The sequence below is a fragment of the Echiichthys vipera genome, assembly GCF_963691815.1.
Source record: "Echiichthys vipera genome assembly, chromosome: 9".
NCBI classification, from domain to species: Eukaryota; Metazoa; Chordata; class Actinopteri; order Perciformes; family Trachinidae; genus Echiichthys; species Echiichthys vipera.
Window position 1 is genome coordinate 17661368 of NC_139834.1, and position 8551 is coordinate 17669918.

Below are 8551 nucleotides of genomic sequence, written 5' to 3' on the forward strand. Positions count from 1 at the left end.
AAAATATCGGAAAATCGGGAATTTTTAAAATATAGTAACAATAATGTTTAGTATTTTATTAGTTTATATCATTATTGTTATTATTATTATTATTATTATTAGATATTTTAGCAAAAGCGACAAGGCAAAAAATAATAAGTGATAATAGTCCAGTTGATCCCTAATGCATTTGGCTTGAAATACAAATGCAACAAAATTGATTTCAGGATAAACATATGCAGGTCCATAAAGCAGTTAAAACAATAAATATATGTATGTATTATACAAATCCCCAATGCAAATATCAATACATGTGATGTAAATCCATGAGCATTGAGGAAAATAGTCTAATTCTAAATTAAAGAGAACATTTAGGATGAAAGAAAACAGTAGTAAAGGAAAAGAGCACGGAGGACATGAAAATAGGAGTGTATCTTGGAGGGTTTATGTCTCTGGTTTATTACAGAGCAGAAGTTGTTAATTACCCTGATTCTTATTTCCTGTCCCCTCTCCCCCACGCCACCCCACCCCCACTGTACTGCCTCCCAGATGAGTGGCTTTGAAGTGCAAAGTACTCTCTCCTCACTTTGAACTGTGAAAACAATGCTCATGTGGTGGTGCTTACCTTCCCCATGTTACCTCATTTAAATAGACCTGGATACGGCTTCCACAGTTTTCAAGGGAAAACTCATTTCCAGAGAAAGAGGTCCCTGTGTTCATTAAACAGCTGGTGAGATTGCCGGTAATCAGGCCCTCTCTGTCATACATTACATTGCAGGCTGCTCTGACTGGGTGGCTACCAGAAAAATTCATCTTCAAAACTAACACGGGCTAAGTCCCAACAAGGCGATGCAGAAACTCTCATGCACCTATTTCCAAAACATAAAATACATCAAGAAAAAACGAACAGACATTAAAACTCTACAGGGCTTTTTGTGATAGTTTAATGTTCTGAAATCTCACAATCCTGGAAGAGTTTTTAGTCCTTTTGCTTACTGTAAAAAAACAAACAAATGGTGCTGTTTTTGTTGCAGACATTATCTTAAACTCTGAATGTAGAATATGCAAGTGGCTACTCAAGCTGTTTTTTTTATCATGCCTGGGGGGCAGTTTAAAAGCCTCAGATCACTAAATTGTCCCAGCTGTCTTGACCATCTGCACAAGAAAAGAGCAGCCACAGAGGAGAGCGGCTTTTGTACTGGTGGCCATGTCAAAAAGCCAATTTTACAGCACCGTGCCGACTCAATGACCCTCATGTGACAAATGTGGCCTAATGGATGAGACAGACAGCATGTAGAAGCCTGCTGCTAACTGTAGTGCTTCACTCTTTAACCATTCAGCAATCCAAGACAGGACAAGATGGTGCGTAATTACCATGACACTCAGTTTCAGTGGGATGAGGAGCAACACCAGCAGCTGGACTTTACAGTGCAACAATTTGATACCTCATTCAGGAGTCTCTATCCTGTTTCCTATTGAGTCAGTGTCTCTGTTTTAGAGGTAGGGACGGAGACATATATTGAAGAGAGTTCGACGTTTAGAATCAGGCATATTGATTAACCGTATATGTGCCCTGCTTATTAGCCCATTGGAGAGTTTGCAAATCAAATCGATCACGAACATTTCACCTCAGTCACGACCAGCGTGAACGACGATGTGATGAGTAGGTTAACGTAACATGTTGGCTTTGCAATTCAAGTTATCATTGATTTTTTTTCTTCTTCAATCCGTTATTTTTAAATATTAACAAAAACAAAAAAGCAAATGAATCACTGTGACGGAAAAAAATAAACATACAGCATTTTGACGTTATATGTCGTCATATCACATATACTGTATTTTTTAATAATCTTTTTCTCACTTTTTGGTGGGTAGCTGTATACTAATGAAATGTATTGAATCCTTCTCTGGTGTCAGTGTGCATGTGTAGCTCAGCTAGCAGATGGCAGAGAGGAAAGCCTTTACTTTGTGGAAGTATTCACATTATTTTGAATTTGTGGGTGAAAAGACGAGAACATCACAGTGACAATGCTGTATTGGCAACACAAAAGAACTCTAACAAGTTACTAGGTAAGGCTGTAACGTAACAAGTTACCTTTTAATGGCAGTGATCCTGTAATGTACCTTAAGTTACTTTGAAAGGAAATGCTACCCAAAACTGGTCATGACATGTTATCCCTTCAGTTCTGCCACGTCATTGTGGAGAAGGAAAACTGAAACTTGCTCCCATCATATTTCATGTTTACCTCTCCAGAAAGTTGAATTAAAACTCATCAAACTTTAAAATGGCCTCTGCTCCTCATATCTTTCTACATATCATATTAATTGTTTCTAAGAAACATTATTTGTCCCTAATAAGGTGATGGAAAAACAGATGAAAACAACTGTCTTCTTTTGCTACTAATCAAAAAATAAATGTAATTAGGAATGAATGGAGAAATAACTCAATTAAATCATTCACTTATCCAATATGCTTTTTTTCTGGGAAGAGTACTTCAATCTCCAAAAACACTTTAAACATTAAAAATGTATTATTTTTTGATAAGCATTATAACTTTTTATTTGTTTAAGTTTATTATCTCACGTAATTATTATTTGTATTACCATTATTGATTACCATTATTGATTATTATTATTATTATTATTATATTACCATTATTAGTTATTATTACTTCATTGTTGAGCTTTGTTATTTGCTACAAAATTAGCTGGTAAATCCTAACAGATAACCACAAGCTAACAAAAATTATAGCACAAATCCCAGAATTGCGATATTTTTGTTATTACTTGAGTACTTTGAAATCACAACAGGATTCTGTGATGAGTCCCACTCCTGCACTACGGTTTACAAAGCTAGGGAAGTGAGCAGTAGACAACTACAATAATTCCCTCATCTCTTGTCCATTAGCATGTACGAAAACCCCAAAATCTCCAGTCTTGGGCAGACAGCAAGCATCTCCTCTTGTCAAAGAAAACTTTTATCAATACCAAGAGCACTTGAAGTTTGTTTGCATTTTGTTTTCCAGCACTCTTAACAACTTCAGAAGTCAGATCACAGGAGTATCTGATCAAAGCGCTTCGTGGTTAGTTCTGGAAACACAGGAGTGCTATGCCACGCTTTGATACTCCACATCAATATTTCAATTCAACAATCACTTGACATGCACCCATACTCCCTGAGACGAAAGACGAAAGGGGGAAGAGAGAAAAAGAGATCCAGGGAAGATGGAGGTTGTTTGGGAAGTACATGTAAAAGAAATGGATTGAAGAAATCATTGCCTTTTTCACCTTTGTGGCAATGTTATATAAAATGAACTGAAATTCCCTTTACTCTGCCTATGTAATCTACTAAACTCTTGTGTATGGCAGCCGAAGTTAATGCAATTTGTTTTTTTATCACACAACAGATTTTGATCAACAAACTGCTGTGTTGCCTGGCAATTTCATATCACAAAAGGAAAGCACAAAACTGACATGAACTTTTTGTTTAATAGACTCAAGATTCACACTTATATTTCAGTGCTGGAGCTAAAACACTTGTCACAGACTGGAAATCTGAGCAGAGGATGTGTTTCATGTTTTATCAAAGGAAAGTAGTACAGGAACTCTGCAGTGATAAAGATGAATGCAGTCCATCTGCCAAATGTCACTTTCATAGTGCTTCATAATCATTTCATCATCTCGACAGGATATGACATGCTTTGAAGGTTTCGGCCTATAAAATATGGCGTTTGATCTGAAAAAGAGACTTGTGGCAAAGTTGCATGAAAAGATGTGTAGTCAATCAAGAGATAATATGTGACACTGCTACTAGCAAAACCCCAAGTATGGTTTACAGCACACTGTTAAAGAGAAATAAATGGAGTCATTTATAGCCAGTTAAAGGAATATTTCAACATTTGGGGAAATTAACTTGTTCACTTTCTCGCTGAGACTTAGATGGGAATATTGATGCCTCTCTTAGGTGGTCAGTATGAAGTTGGAGGCAACAGCTTGTTAGCTTAACATAAAGAATGAAAACAGAAGGAGCAACAGAACAGCTAGCCCTTTTGTGTGTGTGTGTGTGTGTGTGTGTTTGTGTGTGTGTGTGTGTGTGTGTGTGGGGGGGGGGGGGGGGGTTGTGCGTGTGTGTTTCTTAGCTGGGAGTAGTAACTTCCCTAAGTTGTTGCCTGGGAACCTCACGGTTTCATTAAATTAAACAAACAAGATATATGTATTAATTAGTGAGCTGTATAAATTATAGTAGGCAAATCCTATTACCTCTGGACAGAGCAATGCTAGCTGTTTGCCCCCTTTTTTTTAAGCTTTATACTAAGCTAAGCTAACCAGTTGCGTCATCTTATATGTACAGACAATATAAATAATGCATTATATGTATATTATATGTGTTATACTATATGTTTGTATAGCTGTTGTTTATGTATGAATATAAATCAGCCTTATCCCAAAATGACATTCCCATACAACTTAACCACACAATTATGTTTTGAGGCAAATGTATTTTGTCCCGAATAATGTTTGTTTTTAATTTATTACAAACATGTTTCTAATCAAAGTCTGTTTAGAGTCAATGTAGGGAGGAGGTTGGACTGACTTCATCCAGTAGGCCCCTAAAGGTCTACCTGTTTAAAGGTATAACATGCTGTACTATCAAAAAAAAAAAAATTATGTATAAACTAATGCTAAATGAATCCCTCTCAATCATTGATGACCCACTAGAAGTGTGTGATGGTGTCTATTTTCGTATTTTCTTATTTTGGTCTGTGCGGCACGTTTATTGATGTCAACAAAAAGCCTCTGGCCCCACGTGAGTGAGCAACCTGTTCTCTGTCCTCCTTTACAAACCTTTTCTTAAACCTATCCAAATAATTGAGTTTCAATTCACAACATTCCCCATATTTTAAAAAATGTGACCAATTGAAGCGTGCACCTGGTACGAGGATGTGTAAAATAGCAGAAAATAAATTCCCATGAAAAATAATTGAAAATGCAATGCATGGGAAAGCATTTTTGTATTTTTTAATGTATTTTCTGTTACCCAATAGCTATAATTTGACTGCTTATCTGTCTTTAGTTTTATGTGTATACTTGTATCTTGACAAACACAGTCAACATGTTTGGCCAACAATGTTAATTCTGATTGCTGTATAATAAAAAACGCATCCTTTCTGAGCCGGATGCGTTTATGTTAATACATATCCCCAACACAACATATAAAATTAATGATAACTAATTTACCAGGAAAAAATGAATTGTTTATTCATAGGGGTTGCTGTGTAAATTCCCTAAAAAGATGAATTCCCTACAATTGCCTGTCTGTACAATGCCACATAAAATGAATAATAAAAAAGCAAACGCAGAGACAAAAGGAAAAAAGAAACAATGGGATTATCCGTCATGAAGCATCTCCAAACGCGTTTAGACAAAGATGAACAGAGGTAAATAATTAGCTGTAACACTTGACAATATCATTTACAGCCATCAATTCAATGTGGGTATTGTAGCATGCAGGGACCCCTGCCAATTGATCTTATAGCTTTGTTCAGTGGCTGTGGGGGATGTGAGCACCTGTCACAGGGATATTGGTGTCTGATCTTAACTACTGTACTCAGATGGGACTGACTCCAGGAGGAAATGGGAAGAAAGTCACACGAGTTATCAAAAGCATGGATTCTCACGAATGTTCTCTATTGTGATCATGTTTAATCCTGTTTAACCTCACAGGAGAAAATTACTTTGTTGAATAAAATTGTAATGTGTGCAGAAGGCCTGTAGTATACCTAAGAAGCCATGGATCCCATTTCATAAATATTACCAAGGAAGCCCCAAAATGCCATCTTGAAAGAGGGACTCACATCGGTATGGTAACTGTATCTTATGGCAAGGCTCCAGCTGAAATCAGAAATGCAAAGCAGGAACAGAGATACAAGGGCTACATGTGCAGAGGAGTGCCGCACAGCCAGAGCACTAGATTTATTTGTAAATGTACGCCTGTGATGCCACTATCTGTTAAGCCCCTCAGTCAGCCCAGCCTGCGTAATGTGAGGGGAAGTGTCACCCTGTCACCACCATGCCAGGGATCAGCCGGCTGTTTGTGTGTACTGCAAACCAAGCCAAGCTTTGAGGAGGAGGGGAGAAAATGACACAGAGGCTCTTTCATCTAATCCTTGTGGTGTAATTTGCACCTCAGTAAGTTTAATTGATGACTACTGATCAAGTGCTTGCCTTTGAAAATAAAATCTTTGGGATTGTTGTTTTTCCCTTCAACCTGCAAAAAGAATTCTTAATGTACCTGATGAGAGTTTTCTAACTGATGGATCGGCTTTGGAGAGTTTGAACTTCGGTACAGTATATTGAGCAACTACAACTCCTGCCAATATGATTTCCTCTTATTCAATACATTTACTTTAGAGCTGTACAAACTTCATTAAGCAAACTTGCACAGAGCACACTTTTCTTTCTTCGGCGCAGCAGAAGCAGCAGCAGCAGCGATATGCACCTGGATTCTATGTGTACTGCCTCCTCTAGAGATCCAACCTGAGCATCAATGTCATTCAGACAAATGGATAGTGACAGGCCAAGCTTATCAGTGTCAACGTCAAACTGCTCTCCGGGACTTTGATTCCGCACTTTTCCCACAGCTGAACAGAAGGCTGTGCTTTGCAAAACAAACCAACAAACAGGGAACCTGAAGTGTGTGATGAAAGAGTAAACAACATGGCCCGGTAACATGCCCCACAACCATGACACTTCCTAAGTAGGTTACCATGAAGGGTAACCCAATTTAACACGTGTGTCTGACTGTAGCCAGAACATGCCGAGCACTTCAGGAAGTTTAAACTGCCCCGGTGTGGTGAGGATGATGAAGATTGATCCGTCTCAGGACCTTGGCCTTGAAAAAAATCAAATGGGCCCAACACTAATGCCCTTGCACGTGTACAAAGCAGTTCATTATCAAGAAAAATTATAGGGAGTCAATCTATTGATGTTGCCTAACTAATTGTAAAGCAGGGGATTCAAAAGCAGATGTTGCATTTCAAAGCAGTTGTGAGCAAGGAGACAGGTTATGATTTATGCTAAAATGTGTGGCTTCAAAGCGTCGAACGCGGCTTCTAAACAAATTGAACAAGTCAAGCGCTATTCACCCAGGACCAGGAGGGAGCTCAGCGCATGTAGATCAGAGGCGCGCGGCTGCCGCTTGTAATATCACTCAGTGGAGGAGGGGTCCCACTGGGGGGAAGCAGCACAGAGAGGCTAACACTGAGCACTGCTCGCACAGAAAAGAATTATGTACGAATGCAGCTGCAACACCTGCGCAGACCCCCCCCCCCCCCCAAACCCCCCCCCCCCCCCCCCCCCCATGCTACCGTCCTGGAGCATCATCCACACAGGGGGGAGTGGAGAGGGGTGGGCAGCACCTTGAGACTTGACATCCTTTCTGTGGATGGCACTATTATTTGGGAGGAGATCGAAGAGTTAGTAGAAGATACAGGGCCTATGTCAACATACTGATGCAATTTTAGTAAACACGGATAAAACCAGGTTACTTGTTGGGAAGATTGGTAGATGAAGGTGGGGAGGTGGGGGCGTTTATCGCTGTTGTCTTCTAAATGAGGCAGGCGGTGGGAAATGTCTTTGGGAAACCAGATGATAACTGACTGGACTTATCTGATCTTTCAGCAACATCACAGGTCACCCTTACAAATAAGGAGAACTAGGAATAAGGGAATTCCATATGTGGTAATGATAGAGCTATAAATATAGATCTTAATTGACAATGTTTTTGGACAACAAAATAGTTTATCAGCTTTTAATGATGGATTATAATCCTAATTTAACATTGAAAGAATTGTTTTCCGTGTGTAAAATATACATTTACAGGACTGAATACAGGTATTAATGATACACCCTGTGTGAAGAATTGTAAAAAGTGTAAAGGACTGGTACATCATCCCGAATTTTACATTACAGATGTGTTCCTCCTTGTTGACGTTACCATACATGTAAAAAGACAGACGGCACGGACTTCTCTCATAAGTCATTTTCCCGTCTGTTTTCTTGTATTTGATGCAGCCTAAATTGGGACGGGAGAAACGAATTGCTAAATTTTTAATTAACTTCATAACATCTGCACTTGTGCTTTGAGAGAGCAGCGAGATTTCCTTTTAACCTATTCCAGCACATTTGCACACCAAGGTAAATCTTGATGCTGGCACTCATACAGAAAGGAGGGAGAGAAAAAAAAATCAAAAATGGAAATGAACTCTCACTTGTGTGTGCAGATCAAAGAGGCAGAATTATTCAACTTTTTACCATTGCTTGATCTTCAAAAAAGAAGAGAGGAAAAAGTAGGGGAGATCTAGATGGATGAATCAGTTTGAGTTAGAGTATTCTTCAGTTGTCTTATGAGCTTTCTTTTTCTCATCTGGTGCATTTACTTGTACATCAGATCCTGGGATGTTTCACCGCACAGGTAAAACAGGCATATGCTTATGTGTTGATTGGACTACACTCCAAAGCGTGCTTTTAAACATTTGGATTCTCTCTTTCAATTAATTTTACCACTTTATTG